At 38.8% G+C, this 21,639-nt stretch overlaps 1 long non-coding RNA gene across 1 annotated transcript in view; it reads right to left on the bottom strand.

Moving 5' to 3' along the window:
- The window catches only part of LOC149226822 (uncharacterized), a 34,062-nt gene extending 14,423 nt beyond the window's left edge, over positions 1–19,639 (bottom strand). The window contains exons 1-2 of the long non-coding RNA XR_016247073.1: positions 19,555–19,639; positions 18,612–18,675 (exon numbers count right to left, since the gene is read on the bottom strand). This is a non-coding gene — a long non-coding RNA (uncharacterized LOC149226822). The remainder of the gene's footprint in view (positions 1–18,611; positions 18,676–19,554) is intronic.
- Positions 19,640–21,639: the final 2,000 nt, after the last annotated feature.

A 21,639-nucleotide genomic window follows, 5' to 3' on the forward strand; every position in this document is an offset into this window, starting at 1 on the left:
GTACCACTCTGAGTCCTCTTTCCAACCCTACAAGTCTGATCAAGGTTGGATTCTTTAAGAAAGAGTTATGCCCAATCTCCCACGATGACCTGATTATAGAATGGTTCAATAGAGCGAGCTTGTACGAAGTGCCACATGTCACTGTTGTGACCTTCGGCCCTGGAAACGCTACTCAACAAACTACAGTTTGTCCTCTTTCTATGATTATTTACGAAATTTGAATCCAAGGCTTAGAGAGAAAGTTATGACGATTTTCCCAACGTCGCCTGTTTGACATGGAATTCAAGAGCCTGCAAAAACCCTAACTTCCTCAGATCATATCTCCGAAAATATAGCGAACCAAGATCTGAAATTCAGTCACGAGGTTCATCAAGATTTCAGCTCAAATGGGTTTTAATTTTAGCTTCTGAAGCTTCGCAGAAAAAAAATTATAGCGAAAATGCCATGATGACCTGTTTGAAGCCACAAAATCCCTACTAGAGGAGGATATGAGGGTCACTATTTATATGAATGTCTTGAGTTGAGAGGGTCCTCAACAAGTGAACGTTGGAGGGATTTTAGGAAAAAAAGCATTATTAATTATTTACTATTCAATGACCACAACCAACTATGAGTGCCATGCCACAACTCCATAGGGTTTTAGCCCACTAACTGGGGTTACTAACTTCAAACACGAATATCTCTCAAATTGTGAAGAATTACATGACGTGGTTTATATCGGTGGAAACATATCGACGAGTAGAATCCATCTAGAAGATCCTTGACTCAGAATAGAGTAATTTGTCAAGTCAAAATGCCCATGCAAGATGTGGGTAGCCCCCGGTGCTTCTTGGGTTGACATCAATGACAACCACTGATCAACAACAATTACCTTGGATCTGATTCGGCAAATCAAGCCCTACATCCATCCTCTATATGGTTGATCTAGATCTCCCTTGTAGCTTTGTGCTCTTTCCTCAGACTCGGCGCAACTATGTATCTTACAACAAACCTACAACATTACTCATGTAGATCTCTTGCTTACTTGAGAGGATATCTCTCTCAATGTCTTGTGCTCCTACAAGTCTCTATGCCCTACTTGGTCCTGCTCGGCCCTTCCACAAGCCCCCTTTGCGCTCTCAGCCCTCCACAAGCCCTCTCACCCCTCTGCAGACCCTCTTGGCCACAAGATACTCTCTTGTCGACAACAACAATGAACCACTCACCCTTGTTCTTATACTTTTCCAAAGGGTGCAATACCAAGGGTCTGTAACATGGGTCTATAACATGAGTCAACAGTGTTTATGAATTTATAGATAAATGGTCTATATTAGCCCATTTGCGAACCTTTCATGTCATGGCAACCTATTCGTCAGATTGTTTGAATTCAACAATCTAGGATTGTGTGAGATTGGCATAGAAGTGAATCTAATCATAGAGGGAGAAAAGTTTTCACTTAGCTCAAAGGGCTTATAATATATTTCTCAAGGTCCATAAATGGGGCGAAACTACTTACTCTTAGGCTCAACTTTCCATAAAGTTTGGTGTGCTCGTCCAAGAGTTTGGCCTAAAAAACTTCTTCAATCTCCCTAAGGGAATTTTCTTCCCCTGAATAATCTGGACCCAAGAATTGAGGATTTCTTGTTGAGTCTTGGCCATCTACTTGAAGATGTTGATAAGTGTGAAAATTCCTAAACCAGAATGCTACTACAGCAAATGATCATATTTCTCCTATTTGTTAGATTCCTTTAAACAAATTACTTGTAGTGTCCTACGGCAAATATCGAAATATATACACTACAGCCTACACCATTTAAAATAATATGCCAAAACAAGAAACTGGACAATAGAAAGATAGAACACAAATGACAATTACTTTTGGACAAATGTCCTCGGAAAAACCTAATGTGGGAAAATCGGTGCAGCAGATCTGAGGGTTTTTATTATTAAGCAAAAGTTATTTCTGAATACAACCTTTGGATGCCTTGCTGGCAATCCAGTACAAAGAATATCACTCGGCGGAAGAAATTAGTGAGATTACCTCACTCTACATTGCAAGTCTTGGCTGATCCGGCAGCTGAACCAATGAGTCCTCGACTATTTCTACGTTGCCCCTACGCAGACACTGTGTGGGTCTACATCGCAACCTCTAAGGAACTGTGTCACCTCTTTGCTGAATCAATTTTCTCTCAGGAGCTAACTTCAGCCCTCACGGCTCGGAACGTCAAACACCCAGCAAATTTCGGACTTCTCTGTCTGGGAGGCTTTGCGCAGCTTTACGTGTCTCTCTACCTCTCTACTGAGTATTCTTGGCTCCGAAGAAGATACTCCAGCCAAAACTCTCGCTACGCCTTGTTGAAGAAAAGGGTAACTAGGTTCGGTATTTGTCAATGTAATTTTGATCTTTGTACTTGTCAAGAAAAAGAATTATTATTTTTATGAATTATATGAATGAGTTTCTTGCTCATTCTATAGGTCTAGGAAAGTCAAAGAGTCAAAATTATATTGAAGAGCTCTTCTTGAGCATTTATGTAATGAACATGAGTCAACCTAGAGTCAAGCAGCCCTCCAAGACAAGCACCATCTTTTATTCCATCATGTCGGCCTGCAAAAATATATTAAATAAAGAATGATCCATGGTATAGACCTGCAAACAAAGCAATGAAAAGAAAGCAACCCTGCAAACAAAGCAATGAAAAGACATCATGGAATAAAGGATGGTGCTTGTCTTTGTTCCCTCCAAGACAAGCACCATCCTTTATTCCATCAAGGATCATCCTCTTGGCCTTTGCCATTTCTGCCTTATACTTCTTCAACGGATCTAGATCTGCAGGCTCATCCACCATGCTGTTGACATAGGTCTTGAGACAATACTCATCTAGAAGGAACGACATCCTTGCCTTCCAAATGACATAGTTGGATGCCCCATCCAACCTGTCCTGATCTCTCAACCCACTGGTCGCCATCTCTGACACGAAAATGTCGAATTTCTCCTCTCTGTTGCTTACTGTTGCTGCTCAGCCAATAAGAAAACGGACTTCTTGCGGGAAGTCTACTGAGGAAAAATTCCCTCACTGTGCTTCTCCTCTCTCATATGATGTCTTTCAGCCCAGCAATCTTCCTCTAAAAAATTTGCATCCCACTAGCTCTTCCTCACGCTGAGGTTATTACGCTCTTCCTCTAGCATGACAAGATTTCAAACGGGAAGCCATTCCTCTATGTCAACTCACTCAAAGAGAGACTTTCCTCGAAAAAAATCATCCCTCCTGGCCTGGACTACACAATCTCTCTGGGGATTCGAACTGCTGCCTCCTACAGTTATTCGATCTCCTTCTTTGCTCAGCGCTAGGTTCTTTGGCACTGCTCTTCTTGTTTCACCTGCACTGCTCTGATACCATGTGAAAATTCCTACACCGGAATCCTACTGCAGCAACTAATGATATTTATCCTATTTGTTAGATTCATTTAAACAAATTACTTGCAGTGTCCTACAACAAATATTGAAATACATACACTGCAGCCTACACCATTTAAAATAATATGCTGAAACAAGAAACTAAACAATAGAAAGATACAACACAAAAGACAGTTTTTTTTGGACAAATATCCCCAGAAAAACCCAATGTGGGAAAACCGGTGCAGCAAATCTGAGGGTTTCTATTATTAAGCAGAAGTTATTTTTGAATAAAACCTATGGATGCCTTGTTGGCAATCTTGTACAAAGAATATCATTCGGCAGAAGAAATTAGTGAGATTACCTCACTCTACACTGCAAGCCCCACTGATCTGACAATTGAATCGAGTCCCTGGCTACTTCTGCGCTGCCCTTACGCAGTCACTGCATGGGTCTGCATCATAGCCTCTAAAGAACTATGTCACCTCTTTGCTGAATCGATTTTCTCTCCGGCGCTAACTTCAGCCCTCCCAGCTCAGAATGTCAAACCCCTAGCAAATTTCAAACTCCTCTGTGTCGGAGGCTCTGCGCCACTCTACGTGGACCTCTCCTCCCTCTGCGTCAGCCTCAATGGGCACTGCGCTGCCTCCTCTGCGTGTCTCTCAACCTCTCTGTTGAGTATTCTTGGCTCCAGAGAAGATACTCCAGCCAAAACTCTCCCTGCCCCTCTCCGCATGATCACTACAAAATCATTGTGTTGCTCTAGCATCAGCAATTTGATTTCACTGATCAACTCTTTGTGTGTCTTCCAAATGACCCTCAAGCCTCCTTAAATAATCTTCTCGTTGACATTCAACGGCTCAAATTAGAAGCTAATGAATGGCTAAGATCATTTATGCTTGATCCTTGTCTTCTTCTAGAAGTTTCACCCACAGTTAGATTAATACGCATTAATTATTTTAATTTCCCAAGTTTAGACTTGGGGTCCCATTAAAAATAATTAATTATTTTAATAAAGCAGTCTTTGGGTGGAATTTCCCAAAACACTTTCCAGGTTCTTTGGAATACATGTGCCCAAGCCTCCCTGCAAAATTTGAGATTTAGATCACATCCAGTGCTACCAGAAATCAACAACAAGGAGCAGATTTCTTCCCACATTTTCAAGATCAAAAATTACTGCATAGGGGGAATCCCTTAATGGGTAAAGAGTTTTTGGAGTTTTGGTATCACTAACTAGTTGTTCAAGATTAAATTCTCAATTTCCATTTTCGACACTCAATGGGTAAAATTATAGACCTTTGCTTGTTTGAAATTCATAATTTCCACTTGTCCCATCCTTCTTATTAATGCCTGAAATATTGCATCCAAAACTACCACCAAATATTATCTTTCTCCTATTGTTGCTACCAACTTGTGTGCTAGGTTCTTCCATAACCTATTGTCTTAGCGAAAAACAACTTTGCACCCTATGTAGGAATGGTCAAGAGGGAGGCAAAAGAGGTTGTCTAGGGTGGGGTTGCAGAGACTTGAAGAAGGGAAAGGAAAGACAAGGTAAGCTATAGGGGGGTCATGTTGAGGTATGGAGACAAAGGTGATGGGTTGTGTGTTGGGAAAGAGGGACAAGAACGAAGACACGAGGAAAGGAAGGAAGGTGTGTTGGAAGATAGGGATGTGAGAGAGGAGGAATAAGGTGTGGGTAAGGGGTCATGGAATGTTGGGACGAACAAAAATGAAGAGGAGGTCACAAGGTGGTGTGGAGATGCAGGGGGGATGAACAAGAGGAGAAGAGGGACGCAAATGAGGGTCCTACGAGTAAGGGAGTACAACAATCAAGGGAGGGCATCAGGAAGGAGAGTAGGGAAAGAAGTAAGGAGGTGGAGGATGACAATTATTGTTGGGAAATGAAGAAGGATGTATAAGATTACATTATGAGAAATGAGTAATACACCACTACAATAAGATAGTATTGTCAACATCACATAGAAACTTATTCAATCTTTAAATATTGAAAGCATGTGACCATGTGCCAAGTTTGATGATATAACCCGCAACCTATCAATGTTGAATATCTACTCTTGTACCCACAAACCACTAACGACGAATCACCAAGATGAATTGAGGAGAAATGGATTCTAAGTGATAATAGTCACCACACAACTCTCCTCATTTGTAGTCACCAATACTACTTGAAGCATATAACCCCTAATAGTATATAATGCTTTCCAACACACTAACATAATCTATAATTTTTTATCACATATATTAAGTGACTATACATGATCAAAACATCACTCTTTCTATGTTTATTACTTTTCATACAATAAAAAGGATGCAAAATGCAAAATTGATACAAGCTTTGAAGCCAACAAAATTTGAATCATGCATAGAGAGAGATCACCTCAACGTTTCCAAGAAGCACCTGATCTTTCCCACACTACCTCTTAAAGCACATTCTAGATGTGCAAGTGCAATGTGCTCTAGGCAACACACTTCAAAAATACACCCATTTTAGTAGCATTTCAAGGAGCACACTCTTGACCCTGAAAAACACTCCCTTGAGGATTTCAATTTGTATTTAAATTTTCTATTGAATTCCCTAAAGCTTATGTTTAAATTTACTTTTGTTATACGAAAAAATATCAACATGATCTTAAACTTTTTTGACATTAAAAGTTTAAAGTGTGACCTCCCATTAAGGATGTTTGGAAATAAGATAAGATAGCATAATTTTACTAATGTCCAACAAATGATCATAAATAGGTTAATGGGACTGCTAAGTACAAAAGTATCAATATATTGTAGGATTACAAGGGATATTCCTATATAAAACCAAAAACAAATCTAACATATGATCTATAATTTCAAAAAAGAAAAAAATGATGCTAGAACAACTAGAGTGATTCATCAAGAAATGGACTTAAGCCCGTACATGGAGAAAGCAGAAAGTGAAGCATTTCTGGCTTTTAATGGACACAACAGGGATTTAAACATTTCAACATTTTTTCGAACAACATAGTGCAAAACACTCTCCTACAAACTTGGGTTGGCCAAACCATGATTATGAGACTGAAACTTCAGATTTGAACTCTTGTAAAGAAGAATCAGAAAGTCAAAAAGGAAACAAATGTTGGTAGTGAATCTGGCTACATTTTTACAAAAGGTTTAATTTGATGAGTGCATTGTATGCATTGGCTAACTCAATGAATGGGCCAATATAAAAACAATATGACTTGGAAACTAATTGAACCAGTGAGGTGCATTATAGTAACTGACTAATAGCAAATTACATATTCATTTGAAATAATAATTCATTTCAAAACGCCTGCTGGGCTTTGAATTGATGGTGAATGGATGCACTGTTAAGGAACTCCTTGCAATAGGTCAACAGTTCAAATCCCCCATGGGTGTTAACCTACAAAAAAATAATTAATTTCGGAATTTCCAAATAAGTAGGACATCCACAACCACTTTGTTGGGAAATCAGATCTATAAACCTAGTTCCACAAAGCTTGTGATCACAAAATCATGAAGCAATCAAAAGGAACAAAACAAATAACCCAAAAGCCTGCCAATAAAATAGAAAAACAGCAATAAAACAGTACGTTGGAGTTGTCCATTAATGAATGCGCTAGAAGGAAAAAGGTCTAGTGCACAAATACGGAGAGAGAACCAACTAAAGAACAACAATGTGCAAACACTATACATGGTTGTCCCTAGGCTTTAACAACACTCTATATTAAAGAGCCTTCATTCAGTGACCAAAATACGATATACAACTAAAGATTGACTAGTGTATCTACATCAATCATGTAGGTAGACAACCTCCCAAGAGTGATATGGGCCCACATAAGAAATTGTTTGGGGAAAGTCCCTCAGAAGGAAGTGCTTTTCCTGTAAAGAGGGTAAAATTCATTGGAGATAGCTGAGAAACACTCAAAGTACAGCGCTTGTATAGGGATAAAACCTTGGAAGAACAGATGAGAACCCACAGCCCTGTAGGAGATAACGAAATTCAAAGAAAAAAAAACACCTTTGAGCCAAATGCAAATTTAAACCTTGAAAGAGATGATCCAAGCAAACTTTTGAATGAATGGTTGTAGTGAGCACTTATAGGTAGGATAAAAACCTAGGAAACACTAGAAAAGAGGTGAGCCAAGGAAATAGTTCCACAACCCTTAAGGCAATGCCACAAACAAAAAACTTTAGAACAACCTCGAAATAAAAGCTGAAATAAATCAGTTGGTCACAAAATGTCAAGCATGAACAACAAAGTAGGAAACCCAGTGCTGGGCACTCAAATTAATGCACTAGATTTTCATAATTAGCTTATATAACAGGTCCCAACAACCCTAAAAAAATGTCTTTTCCAGCCAACGAAACACCATGAAAAGACCTGCTAGTAAAAGTGGAAAAAAAACAGTAAAGCGGTAAAGATACACTCAAGAGGGTTATCAAGCCCACATATCAAAGTTGAGTAGGTTGGCCTTATCCACACATCGCAATACAATAAAAGATTACAATATGACCTTAACCATGATTAAAAGAATAATGATGCATATGAATGGGTCATGGCCACATGTACAGATTACACTAATAGTTCCAACATCCATTGGGGTCCTGTAGCTCATGTTGGTGTCCATCCTAGTGTTCATCGGAGCTAGGATTGTTTTTTCGTTTTTCAGTTTAAGGTTTTCATTTTTAAACACAGTCACACTCTGTTCACATTCAAAGTTCTAATTCAAGGACCATAAAATTCAGATAATTGCATGTTGCAATGAGATTCAGATGAAGTTTGCCATTAAATTCATGTGTGTGTATGTGTATTTTAAAGTATTTAAAAGCATAATTAATTTCCTATAAATCTAATTGAAGTTAAAATTCAATTCAATATAAAATATTGCATGTTTAATATATATAATACAATATCAATATAAAGTTCTGGTAGTTCACGTGAATACCCGTGGATGAGTGTTGAGTTCGAGTAGCTGCCAGATGAAGAGGAAAAAAGATATAATGTACTTATATGATAATATAACAAATGTTAAACTGTAAAATATATTAATAAAATCTTAAACTAAAGAGTGGCGAAGCCCATACTCTAGCACATTTGTGCCAAGCATTGACCCTCTCTGCACGCATGGAGGCCCTCTGTAAATGCTCTCTTAGCATGCATTTGATGTACATTCATTTGCTCTTGGAGGCCTGATGGCCATCATCCCATTGGCTCTTGGAGACATCACGACCCTCATACAAATAAAAATTGTATGGTTGCACGTGTTTCCTCATTACAGAGTCAAAATTTGAATACAAATGGCCCTACTATAGATTACCCATTGGAATCACAATTGCCGTTAGACCAAGACCCACAAGTGTTAGTCAATGATCGCATCGCCAGAGATAAGGATCCATAAGAGGCGATTAGTCCATGTTACAAAACACACGGGGACCGTTGGTTTATCCAATGTCCAACAATCTTCCCCCCAACACAAGTCACATGTGTACTGAACTCGTGACCTACAATCTAATACCACTTGTTGGAAATTGTTGGAGATTCTAATTCCAACCACCTGTTAGGTGTCAAAACCATCCATCCAAGTGTCCCAATTCAGTTTCAATTAAGATAGTTTAGTCGAGTTTCACTCCAGCCATTTATTATTGATGTTTCCAATGTAATCTTATTTAACTGATTCATAATACTAAGAAGAGAAGTCTTTTTCTTATCATTTTGTTCTCTTCAATTTTTGTCATGGTATTGGAGGTTAGCTTGTGTGAGACTCCTTGTTAGCAACAGAAGAGAAGATAGGCTAGTTTGCATAAGACTCCTTGAGAAAGCAGCAATGTGGGTGAAGTGAGAGCAGTAGAGAGAAGAGGCAAGCCTATATAAGACTCTTTGAGAGAGCAGCGGAAGTTTGAAGAAACCTATTGTGGAAAAGAAGCAGAGAGAGCCAGTTCTGAAGAAAAAGGTCGAGATTCTTTTTATAAATATGAACAGCATCCATGGTAACGCATCTGAGAAGTTAACCCACCTGTGCTATTAACGCAGCCCAGAAATTTAGAAGAAGTGTTGAGCATTACTAACACAATAGAGAAAGTTTAAGAGTCGTGTTAGTTTCAAAAACCTACACCGTTCTCACTCAAATGCGGGTTCTCCTCATCCCACAAAGTGTTACCCGTAATATTCAAAAAAATTAGCGTCCACGAGGCACGAGGGAACAAAGGTCAGGGCACGAAGCGAATTGGGACGGAGATTCGCTGGAAAAGCCAAGGTACAACCGTACATGACAAAAATCATATTCGTCATTTTTTAATCTCTTAAATGGAGTATGGTATGATGAACGATGGCATCGTTTTTATAAAGGGTGATTCATTGTTTTCATGTGAAGTTTTTTATTGGACATGGTAAATCAAAAAAAGGCACGTATAATTTTTTTTCGAAAAGGTTGTATTTAATGTTCATTGAAAAGAGCATTACTGTGGAGCATAACATATATTTCTATATGATATAATGTGCCTCTTAAGTGCATATGAGGAAAGGGTCTATATTTTTTTATAAAGTAGGTGCATGTAATGTTTCTAAAAGAACATCATATTGTTTAAAAAAAGTTTTTTAAAAGAGGGAATTTGAAAAAGGGGCATTGCATCCTTTTTTGTTGAAAAAGGAGATTTTAAAAAGGTGCATTGTTCCAATCGACTCTACGTATTGTGATTTTTTTTGCAAAAGTTTTTGTGCAAGCATCGCCCTTTGTGAGTATTTGTAGACTCGTTTGTTTGTGGAAACCAAGAAGCAAAGGCTTTTTTTTGCAATTAGATGCAATGTCTACAATTTGTTTTGCTTGTTGAGTCGTAGTGAGCCAGCACTCAACATATGGGAAAAGCCCAGAGGCTAAGAAGGTCAAAGCGACAATGGGGGATGTTTGAGATCTTTTTAGATATGGAAGAGAAAAGGCAAAAGGATGCCTTTGTATTGAAATGCATAAAATAATTTGTGGATGACAACATTATTCCCCTAATTTCAGATGCCAAGACAGCGAAGGAGACTTGGGATACCCTTGAGAGGTGTTTTGGTGTAAGGGGGAGCATTGAAAAATGTGTTGAATCCCACTATGCTCAGGCACAAGTGAATGATGTCAGTCAAGAATTTGCAGAAGAAGCAGAGAAGGAGGACATAGATGCTCGTGAATCCCACTATGCACAGATGCAAGTGGATGAAGATTTGGTAAATCCAACAACAGATCTTGCTGATGAAAATTTGGTGAATCCAACAATAGAGCTTGCTAATGAAATTTTGGTGAATCCAATAACAGAGCTTGCTGATGAAATTTTCATGAATCCAGCAACAGAGCTTACTGATGACAGTGAAACTGCCATTGGAGCAGTCAATCCTATGGTGAATCCAGCAATTAATATTGCTAATGTAAATTTTGATGAAGAATTGTTGGCTAATGATGAATGGTTGCAGGTGATGCAACAAAAACATCATATTGACATGATGTTATTTGGTGAGATAATCCCACTTGAATCTGAAAACCAAGTGGAAGACAACATGTTTGCAGCAACAAAGGTTAGTACAGAAGTGGAAGAGACAGAGGTAGAGATAGAGGCAAAGGCAAAGAAGGAAGCCCACAAACAAAAAACAGAGACAAAAGCAAAGGTAGAGAAAGAAGCGCAACAGGAGAAAACTCTCATTGCGGAGGAGAAGGAATAGAACCAATGTGGTTTTGCAAATATTTTTAATTCTAATGTTGATTTCCAGTGTGCAAGTACACAGAATAATTATGAAGAAGAGTTAAATTTCCTTGAAACATGGCTTGCAACACCATGTCTAGATGAGGTGTGCATAGAAGTTGCAGAAATGAATGTTGAAGACAGCATTGATGATGAGCTAATCAATGAAATTTTCAAGTATTGGGGTCCTGAAGAAATGAAATTGTATTATGGTCTTATGTTGTCGCAGATTGATGATGAAAAGTGCAGTACAGAAGATAATATGTGGCAGCAACCCACATACAAGTCGTTTTTTGAAGAAGTCCAGGATATGCTTAGACAACCTAGAAGAATGGAATACCTGCACCAACAAATGAAGAAACTAAGGTTTGAAGGATACAACAAAGAAAAAAAAACTGAAACAATTTAGAGGCTATAGGATCTGGAAGAAGAGAAGAAGAAAAATAAATGTAGTTGAAGTCAATTTTTTAAATTGTAAGCCTAGCTGAGACATAGACTAGTAGGTATCTTAATTAAATTTTATGTGGTTGAAATTAAGGGGGAGTGTTGGAGATTCTAATTCCAACCACCTGTTAGGTGTCAAAACCGTCCATCCAAGTGTCACAGTTCAGTTTCAATTAAGCCCAGTTTAGTCGAGTTTCACTCCAGTCATTTATTATTGATGTTTCCAATGTAATCTTATTTAACTAGTTTGTAATATTGAGAAGAGTAGTCCTCTGCTCATCGTTTTGTTCTCTTCAACATTTGTCAAGAATCACGATTGTCATTAGACCAAAACCCATGGGTGTTATTCAATGATCGCATCGCCACAAATAAGGATCCACGAGAGGTGATTAGTCCATGTCACGAAACACATGTGGAGCGTTGGTTAATCCAATGTCCAACATGCTCAACAGCCCTATTTCACTATGATGTCAGCCTCTTCTACAAGTAAGTTAACATAGCATTTTCCCCGAAAATTTACAAACGAAATTTGAAGTATGGCAAACTTAAACAAGGCATAAAAGTTCAAAGAAATTTGATCTCCAGACATAAAAATACTATTAGATTTTGCTGCTTATTCTGATTCCATAGTTGTTTTAGTTGCATTAAGGAAGAGAGTGTAAATCCCGTTGTATACACCTTCTGTTTTATTTTCTTGGTGCAGATGTAAATATTTTTCAATCTAATATAAGAAACATACTTCACAGAGAAAATAAAAATATAGCAAACCCTATGCCTTAGCTTTTTAGTGTTCAGATGGCCTATTTTGTAAACATTATCTGATAGTGTGTTGAAATTTCTAAGTATTACCAGTTAGAAATTTTTCTGTATTTTCTGGTTTATTTCGCCTACTTGTTTTAATTACTAACAAGTTATTTAATCATATAAATAATGAAATAAACACAATACAGTCTCAACCATCTATAGATCAACAGCTAAAGAAATAGACAAACACACAAGGGACACCGTTATTTTTAGACAACCGTCCCCGGAAAAACCCAATGCGGGAAAACCAATGCAGCAGTTCTGAGGGTTTTATTATTAAGCAGCTTTTCTTGAGTACACTAGGTGCCAAACTAGATCACCCCACAAAGAAAATAATCTGGTAGTAATACCTCTCTTCAGAAGCAGATATTCTGAAAGTCTACTCCACGAAACCCTCTCCAGCACCTCCCTGAGGCTCAGCGTCAGCCCTCCTGGCCTCTGTGTCAACCCTCTAAGGCTCTACGCAGCCTCTCTGTCCTTCTGCATCACTTCTACAGCCTCATCGTCAATCACGCAGGCCCTTCTAGCCTCTGAGCAGTCACTGCTGACCTCTGCGTGGCTCCCTGTGCCTCTGCCTGTCTGCCTCTGTGCTGGTCTTCCGGCACTATCTCTACATCTCTGCCTTGTACTCACTGACCCTCGCTGCAACTCTGATCACTGGTTCAATTTCTCTTAGCAAACCCCGCTCTAGAAAATCGAACTGACTGATCACTCTGGTGTATCTCCAACTAACCCTCAAGCCTCCTCTTATACTTTTTCTATTGAGTCTTCAACGGCCGAGATTACATCTCTAATCAACAGCGAAGATTAGATTTGGCTTGATCCATGTCCTTTAGAACCTTCTAAACCATTTTTATATTAATACCCATTAATATTTTTATTTTCCTAAGTTTAGACTTAGGAACCCATTAAAAATATTAATTATTTTAATATCTCCTTCACCGAGTAGAATTTCCCCAAACCATTTCTAGGTCTTGGAGATCTCATGTGCTTAAGCGTCTCCACCAATTTTCATGGCTAGAGCACATCCGATGCTACCCCAAATCAACACTCCATCTTAGCGAGGAATGTGCTCTAGTAATACTCCACCACTGAGCATCACACTGATTATACAGCACCAGTTCTTGTGTTGATGCTAGGCCTTCTTGCCCAACATCATCTACACTACTGCATCCTGTACTGTTGCCCATGGCTCTACCACTACCACTGCTACATCTGTACGGCAACTCACTCTGCGTCTGTGTTGCTGCCAGTCCTTCCTCCCAACACTACATCTACACTGAAGTTCTCTCTCACCACGCTGCATTGTGTTGTCCATAGCACTACCACTGCTACTATTGCACTACAACTTAGTCACTGAGAAGTAAGTAACTGATCTAACCAACTATTGACATCCTTGTCAAGCTAGAAACCCTCCCGATGCTGAAGCTCTTTGTTGCCATCCAATGCTCCCTCTGCTGTACTGCAACACCTATGTGCCTCTCGCACTGCTGCAAACACCTTTGTGCCTTCCTGCACTGCTGCAACCTCCTTTGTGCCTCTCGCACTACTGTAACCCTCTCTACGCTACCAGGGACTACTGCACTCTAGCACTCTTTGTCGCTCCATCCCAATCCGCTTCTACCAACATCCGCCATCCTGCTACTGTCACTTCGGGGCTTCCCATAGCCGGATATGATCCAAGAGTTTGGGTACCTCAAGGATCCTACCCCACATCTCCTGTAGTCATCCTGAATACAACTCGATGTCTCCCCACCTCTTCTCTAGAAGTACATGAGCACTCATGGCACAATTGTCATCATCCTCTACCTCCTTATCTTCCTTCGTTGGCACTGCCTTGGAGTCAAATGCCTCTCCTTTATTCTTCTTCCTAGGACATTGGTTTGCATAATGGCCCAATTCCCCACAGTTGAAGCACTTTATCTTGGAGAGGTCCTTTTTCTTCCTCTTCCCTTGCTACCCCACAGATGCCAGAGCTACATCCTCTTCCTCCTCTTTCTTAATTGGGCTCCTTTGCTACTACTTCCTGCCTTGGTCAGTGGTCTGATCTCTTCTTGACAAAAAGCTACCCATAGTTCTTTCCAATCTAGAAGATGCTCTCTGCCCAAAATGCTTTGGACAAATGTCTCCCACTCCTCGGAGACTGCGTTTATGGTGGTCCTCACCATTAACTCCTGATCCGGCGTGGCCCCTATGGATGTCAGTTGGTCCTGAATCTCCTTTAACCTGCTGAGGAAGTGATCTACCTACTCACCCTTCTGCATCTGATACGACCGCAGTTGATTCTCCAGTAGCATCTTCCTTTGCAGGAAATGCCCTAATACAATGTCGTCAAGGTGTCCCACATTTCCTTTGCCGTATTCTTCTCGGAAATATGCTGAACCACATGATCCTTGACCCCATCAAGGATTATGCATTTCACCTTGGCCATCGCATCCTCATACCTTTCATTATCAGTTGGATCGATTGGGATAGCCACGATTCTCAAGGCGAAGGCCTTGATGCGATGTCTATCCAAAACAGACAGGATCTTGGCCTTCCAGATGACAAAGTTGGATGCCCCATCCAGCCTGTCCTGATCCCTTTGTCCATTCATGGCCATCTCTGCTCTTCTTTTCGACTCTTCTAAGTCTCTACTTCCCTCCTGGAAGTTCATTGCTAGACTCCCTCTGAGTCTTGATTTCCCTCCTGGAAATCCTCTTTCCAACCGACGAATCGCACCTCTCTGATCTCCTTTGCTCCTGCAACACTGATCTGGATTTCTTGGCTAGAAATCCTCTGCCTAGGTGGTGACTCCCTACTACCTTGGTTATGTCCCATTAGGTACTGTTCTGCCTCAAGAGCAACAACACCCCACCAGCTTCACTCTTCACAATCTGCCCACAGCGTCCTATGCCCCAGCAACTGAAGGACTGAGCCTCTAGGCTCTGCGCAATCCCGGCAGTGGCTGAATCGCTCCACTAGCCAATTGTGTCACTCCTACTTGGCTGAGCAGGATGACGTGGCTCTTCGTGAGCCTCTTCTGCCTCTCACTGCTTCTGTGTTGGCCCCTTCTCTGGCTCGAATTGATGACGCAAGCCCTTTGCGTCAACCCTTCTCTGCTGCTTTCTGCTTAGGAACAACTTATGTCACTCGGGACAGTTGTTTCTGCTACAAATTCTTCGATTCAGTTGGTGCCTTCAACTCTCCTATGATCTGCAACTTGGCTCTGATACCATGCTGAAATTTCGAAGTATTACCCGTTAGAAATTTTTTTGTATTCTCTGGTTTATTTCGCCTACTTGTTTTAATTACTAACAAGTTATTTAATCATATAAATACTGAAACAAACACAATACAATCTCAACCATCTACAAATCAACAGCTGAAAGAAATAGACAAACACACAAGGGACACCGTCATTTTTGGACAATCGTCCCTGGAAACCTAATGCGAAAAAACTGATGCAGCAATTCTGAGGATTTTATTATTAAGCAGCTTTTCTTGAGTACATTGGGTGCCAAACTAGCTTACCCGACATAGAAAATAATCTAGCAATAATACCTCTCTTCGGAAGCAGATATTCTGAAAGTCTGCTCCACAAAACCCTCTCCAGCGCCTCTCTAAGGCTCAGCGTCAGCCATTATGGCCTCTGTGTCAGTCTGAAACCCTCTGTGTCATCCCTCTGAGGCTCTGCGCAACATCTCTGGCCCTCTGTGTCAATTCTACAGCCTCTGCGTCAATCACGCAGGCCCTTCTAGCCTCTGCGCAATCACTGTTGGCCTCTACGTCAATCACGCAGGCCCTTCTAGCCTCTATGCAGTCACTGCTGGCCTCTGCGTCAATCACGCAGGCCCTTCTAGCCTCTGCGCAGTCACTGTTGGCCTCTACGTCAATCACGCAGGCCCTTCTAGCCTCTGCGTAGTCACCGCTGGCCTCTACGTGGCTGCTTCTAGCTCTACGTCTGCCTCTCTGCCTCTGCGCTAGTCTTCCGGCACTATCTCTGCCTCTCTATCTTGTACTCACTACCCCTCGCTGCAACTCTAATCATTGGTTCGATTTCTCTTAGCAAACCCCGCTCTAGAAAATCGAACTGATTGATCACTCTGGTGTATCTCCAACTGACCCTCAAGCCTCCTCTTATACTTTTTTTGTTGAGTCTTCAACATGCAAGATCACATCTCTAATCAACGGCTAACATTAGATTTGGCTTGATCCATGTCCTTTAGAACCTTCTAAACCAGTTTTATATTAACACCCATTAATATTTTTATTTTCCTAAGTTTAGACTTAGGAACCCATTAAAAATATTAATTATTTTAATATCTCCTTCACTGGGTAGAATTTCCCCAAACCATTTTTGGGTTTTGGATATCTCATGTGCTTTAGCCTATCCACCAATTTACATGGCTAGAGCACATTCGATGCTATCACAAACAACACAGTGGACTGCATACTATGACTCTTTGGCAATGATAGCCTATTCCATTTCATTGTTGAGGCTATCTATTGGATGTTGACAATAGATGTTAGCAGTTGAAAACTTAATGTTATAACCCACAGATGCTATGTAGTTAATGACAGATGTCCCTGTGTACTAAATGGTTGATCCACTCATGACTAATCTACTATGAATTACATTTCTACCTTCTTAAAAATGAGGTATTCCTCTACAAGTAGCACAAAGATTTAGGTTTTCATATTATGTGCCGCTATTTTCGCACTTTGCATGATATTATTGAATTTATATCATTAAAATGTATAAAAACCATATATTGTATAAAAAACTCTCATAGGATACTTTGCTCCCAAGGTTTTTTTGAGAAAAAAATCTTCATCACTCCCTTTCCCAACATCATTGTTATAGACATAGTAAGACCAACTAAGTGAACTAACTTTGAGGCGGACAGATTTAGCCTATGAAAAAGAGGTCATGTAAGATGCCCATGGACCCTCTCCAAACAGTTAAGTACAAGATATTAGCAGTAAAGAAACTAAGAACACAAGATAATTGATTCCCCTATGAAACATTATTCAGTGGATTTATATTTCTATTCTGTCACGTTACTATGGTAAAGAAAAGTTCAGGTCATTTTGTTTATTCGATGACTAACTTGTTAGGCTTTAGTACCAAGAGTTAAGGATTAGGGCATAATCTTTGCTAAATGTTTTAATAAAACTAAGAAAACTCTCTAAATCCTTTTGTCTTTATTAATTGTAATGCATCATTTACTAAAGTCATATTGATGTTTGTAGCTCGGGCAGGTACTTCTGCACAGGCCTAAGTGTCTAAGCGTGTGAATGTCGCCCAGAGTCTCCTTAGAATACTTGCTCAAGTGTGAGCAAGTTGCTATTGTAACTTAGCCTAATTTCATCTTAAGAAAAGCACATAATTTTTATGTTAGTTAACTGAGCTAAAGAAACTTAGAAAAAGTAACGTAAATTACTTTAATGATTAATCTCAATCGTTGATCTCCACTGAGGCGAAATCTAATCTCAGCGGTCAATGACTTTGGAGATTAGGGTTAGGGATTTAGCTCAATGTAAAGTTATAAAAGCAAGACTAAGGAGAGGAGAAGCCACACCATACAATGGCACTAGCCTTTGAGAGAGGGATTATCTCAAGTGAGAAGTGTGATACTCTAGTGTGCCAGGTCCAAGGAAGTGCAGAGATGCAACATTGGAGATCCAGATCAGCGAAGGAGATCAAGGACAGATCTAGGGCCTGATCTGCTGGAAGCCTGGATCAGATCCAAAGTAATTAGTATCTGTAATTTTTTCCGTTGAGCCATTATCCCAAGAAGAAAGCCCAAGTAAGATTAGATTTAATGAAGAACTGTTCATTGGGCAGAATCTTTTGTGTCATTGTGATTGAGATTGTTAGTATAATGTTTTGCTTCCGCTAATAAAGTTAAGAATCTAGCTGTGTATTTATTCAGTAGATCTATAATCTGCTAGTTCAATAAAATGTCAAGTGCTACATTCAGGAAAAATTAACAAGTCATTCCCATCACTTTCAATCATGTCTTGTTTGAAATTCTTCTTAATTATTAGATTGAATATGTAATAAAAAAGAAGGTGCAAATGCCACAAATTTTGGACACAAGGAGCAACTTGAAAGCAATGAATTAAAATATAATGGGACATATATAATTTGCCATCATACAGAAACATGATAGGGGTTGTCACTTTAAAATAAATGCATCTCACAAAAAGAAAAACATAGCAAAATACAATGTCACACAGAGAGAGAGAGAGAGTAATCTTGTACTATTTGAATAAATACCTTCTTTCTCAAATCGTTTTGCAAGTTCATTTGAGTCCAAGAGTTCTTTCCTATCATTCAATACCTAAGAAGCAACAATTATGTTAGTCAATAATAAATAAAAACAAAGTTTCCCGGGGGAGCCTTTGTCACAATATCCTTTCTTTCATTACAAACGATCATAAACGTGAAGGAGCAAACTTAGCATAATTTCAAATATGCCTAGAAATTATGGATAAGCTTTGTTATAAAATTGATTCGAAGAAATTTTATGAATCGATGCCTCTAACATTGATTTTTCTACTGGCTTGAGAAAAAGGTGCTTCAACTTCGAAGGTTGCAAATATTTGGTGATTTTCAACTTCTGACTCAATGGATGAAGAAGTAATGTGGCTTGAGGATCTATTTGTTACAGACTTGATCAATGAGGTGTTTGCATGGGCTCAGGAATTAAATTAAATCGTGTATGCTCATGTCTTCAGGGAAAGGAACCAAACAGCAGATGCCCTGTCCAATGAAGGTTTACAACTAGAGTGTGGAAAGTGGATTAGCCCAGATAGTGTCTGTGGCCATACCTCTAAAGTTCGACATTTTCCTCTTGCTTAATCTCTATGTATCAACTGAGATTTTGACCCGAAAAGGTCCTTTCGAAAACCATTTGATTTGTAATATGATGGTATTCTTTCCAATCATTGATGGAGGGACTCTATTTTTTGTTTTAACTTTGAAGTAAATGATGTATACATCTATGCATTAGAAATTCCCGTAAATGATAGTCAAGAAAAAGAAACTTTAGAAACATTGCAATTGGAAAAATGGATGACTGAAAAGTTTGTTGATAAGTCAAAATGGGTATCACAAAAAAAATCCGCATAATGCTTCTGCAACACACAAGCGAAAAAATATAAAAGACCTTATTATCCTTTAACAGAGACAAAATAACAGACTTGAAGAATGAATTTACCTCATTGAAAGGGATGCATTTACTTCCAGGCACATGACCACTTCTAATACCTTTGCGAGGCTCTGGTACTGCACCATCAAACCTAAACCAAAAAATCATTTTCATTACAAACATTATAGACTGCTAGTGTGAAGGTTTAGCTTGCCAATATATATACACTTCTAAAGCCATGGCATACTTGGTGACCCACATCACTATTTTCCACACTCTGATTCCTCGCGAGATAAATTAATTTCCATGTATTTTCTAAATTGTTGTTAAAGTCCAAGAATAACTCCTATTAAGAGTATAATCGCTATGATAATAACATTTAAAATAGCCTTCTGATGTTAGTACATCTAAAATTCAGTTCTGATATATACTATGTTGTCATAAAAATAAGAATAAAAAATTTAATCAAGTAAAAATAATTCAGGGTGCACTAATTCGACAGCACTTATTATGGGTTTTTACAGATCACTTTGAAGATGAAAATATTGTAAGCACTCGTCAGTCGTACTAGTTGAAGTATTTCATACTTATCCAATTGTGTCACTTACTCCTTAATCTTATTTTTTCACATTTCAATCTTTTCCCATATCCGGCCGTGAGATAAATTAACCAACGACCATATATACCTATGCATGACAAACAATGGAAGTCTTTATCCCATCTATGATATCTTAATGTCTATAATAAGTTATAACAAAAGGCAACCAATATTGGTTTTCAACCAATATAGCTTTTTTTGTTTACTTAAATTAAAAAATAAAAATAAAAAATAAAAATAAATAGAAAACCTGGGAGGAGTGTCCACCCGAAACGTTGGACAGGATCAAAAATCCTCCACGTACTTCTATCCTGAAAAATCTCTCAATAGAAAACCTGGCATGAAGATCACGCGCCATGGGTGCCCCTACCTACCCACCAATAATGTACATGATTATCATTGCACTAATTTGCCAAAGTAGTGAATGGTGTGTAATCATTCATAGTACATACAGCATAAGATTGCAAAAATAAAAAATAAAAATCAAGTGCTATAAGTGTCAATCTAATCATATCAAAATAACAGTCATCTGCAAATTTTATACCAAAAAGTTTTAAAACTTCTATTCTTGTTTTCAATTTTTAAGAACTTGTTTCCATGATATACACACAAACATATGCAAAATGAACAAGTAGGATTTCATAAAGCATACATATACATACATATTCTATATTTTATGATAAAGAAACAAATATTATGCCCCTCTACCAATACACACCCTTGGATATTTGGATGCATTCTTGCATGCATCTTCCATAGCATTGCATTACAAACACAATGAATATATATCATTAGTGATATCGTGATACAAGATTTTGCTTTAAATTTTGTGCTAGAAAGACTCAAGCTCATAGCATCTCCACATTTATTGGGTGCCCACTGCCCACATTCTAGCTAAATATGATGATCAAGGTGAAAACAAGGGATTATATCATAGCAATCATTCACCATGGATATGTACTAGTATATTCACATACATTCACCTATTATTATAGGTATGTATTAGTGTACATATAAAGTAAGTAGCATATAACAAATATAACCTGTAAAGCCTAGGGATGTATGTTTTTCTACTAGCAAGTGCCAAGCTACTGATGGCTCAACTATGAATATGCTCCCCTGCTAATGTAGCAATCAACCTACACATTCATGCATTAAACCGAAATAGACCATGTTGTGTATGGCGACACTATAAATGAGAGTTGATTATGCAAACATATATATACCATGTTGCACGAGTAATTAACATGAGTACACATTTGTCTAATGTGAGGGACACAAATATTTCTCTTCACCATTTTTCCCAATATACGCTCAAAGAAAGCTACATTTAGAATGCCCTTCTCCCCTAAACTTATTATTCCATGTATGATATGTCAATTTCTCATGCTATAACTAAGATTTTCCATTTTCAATTAAATTACAAGTAATGACGAACTTATGAAGCAAGGATCCAAGCCAAGCAAATAATCCCAAAATATCCCTTTCAAAGAATGGTCCACAAATCAAACATGGAGCAAACCGAACTTAAGTTCAAATATTGGGCATGATAGAGG

The sequence above is a fragment of the Pinus tabuliformis genome, chromosome J (assembly GCF_031772625.1).
Source record: "Pinus tabuliformis cultivar Carrire ecotype Pingquan chromosome J, CPIR1, whole genome shotgun sequence".
NCBI lineage: Eukaryota > Viridiplantae > Streptophyta > Pinopsida > Pinales > Pinaceae > Pinus > Pinus tabuliformis.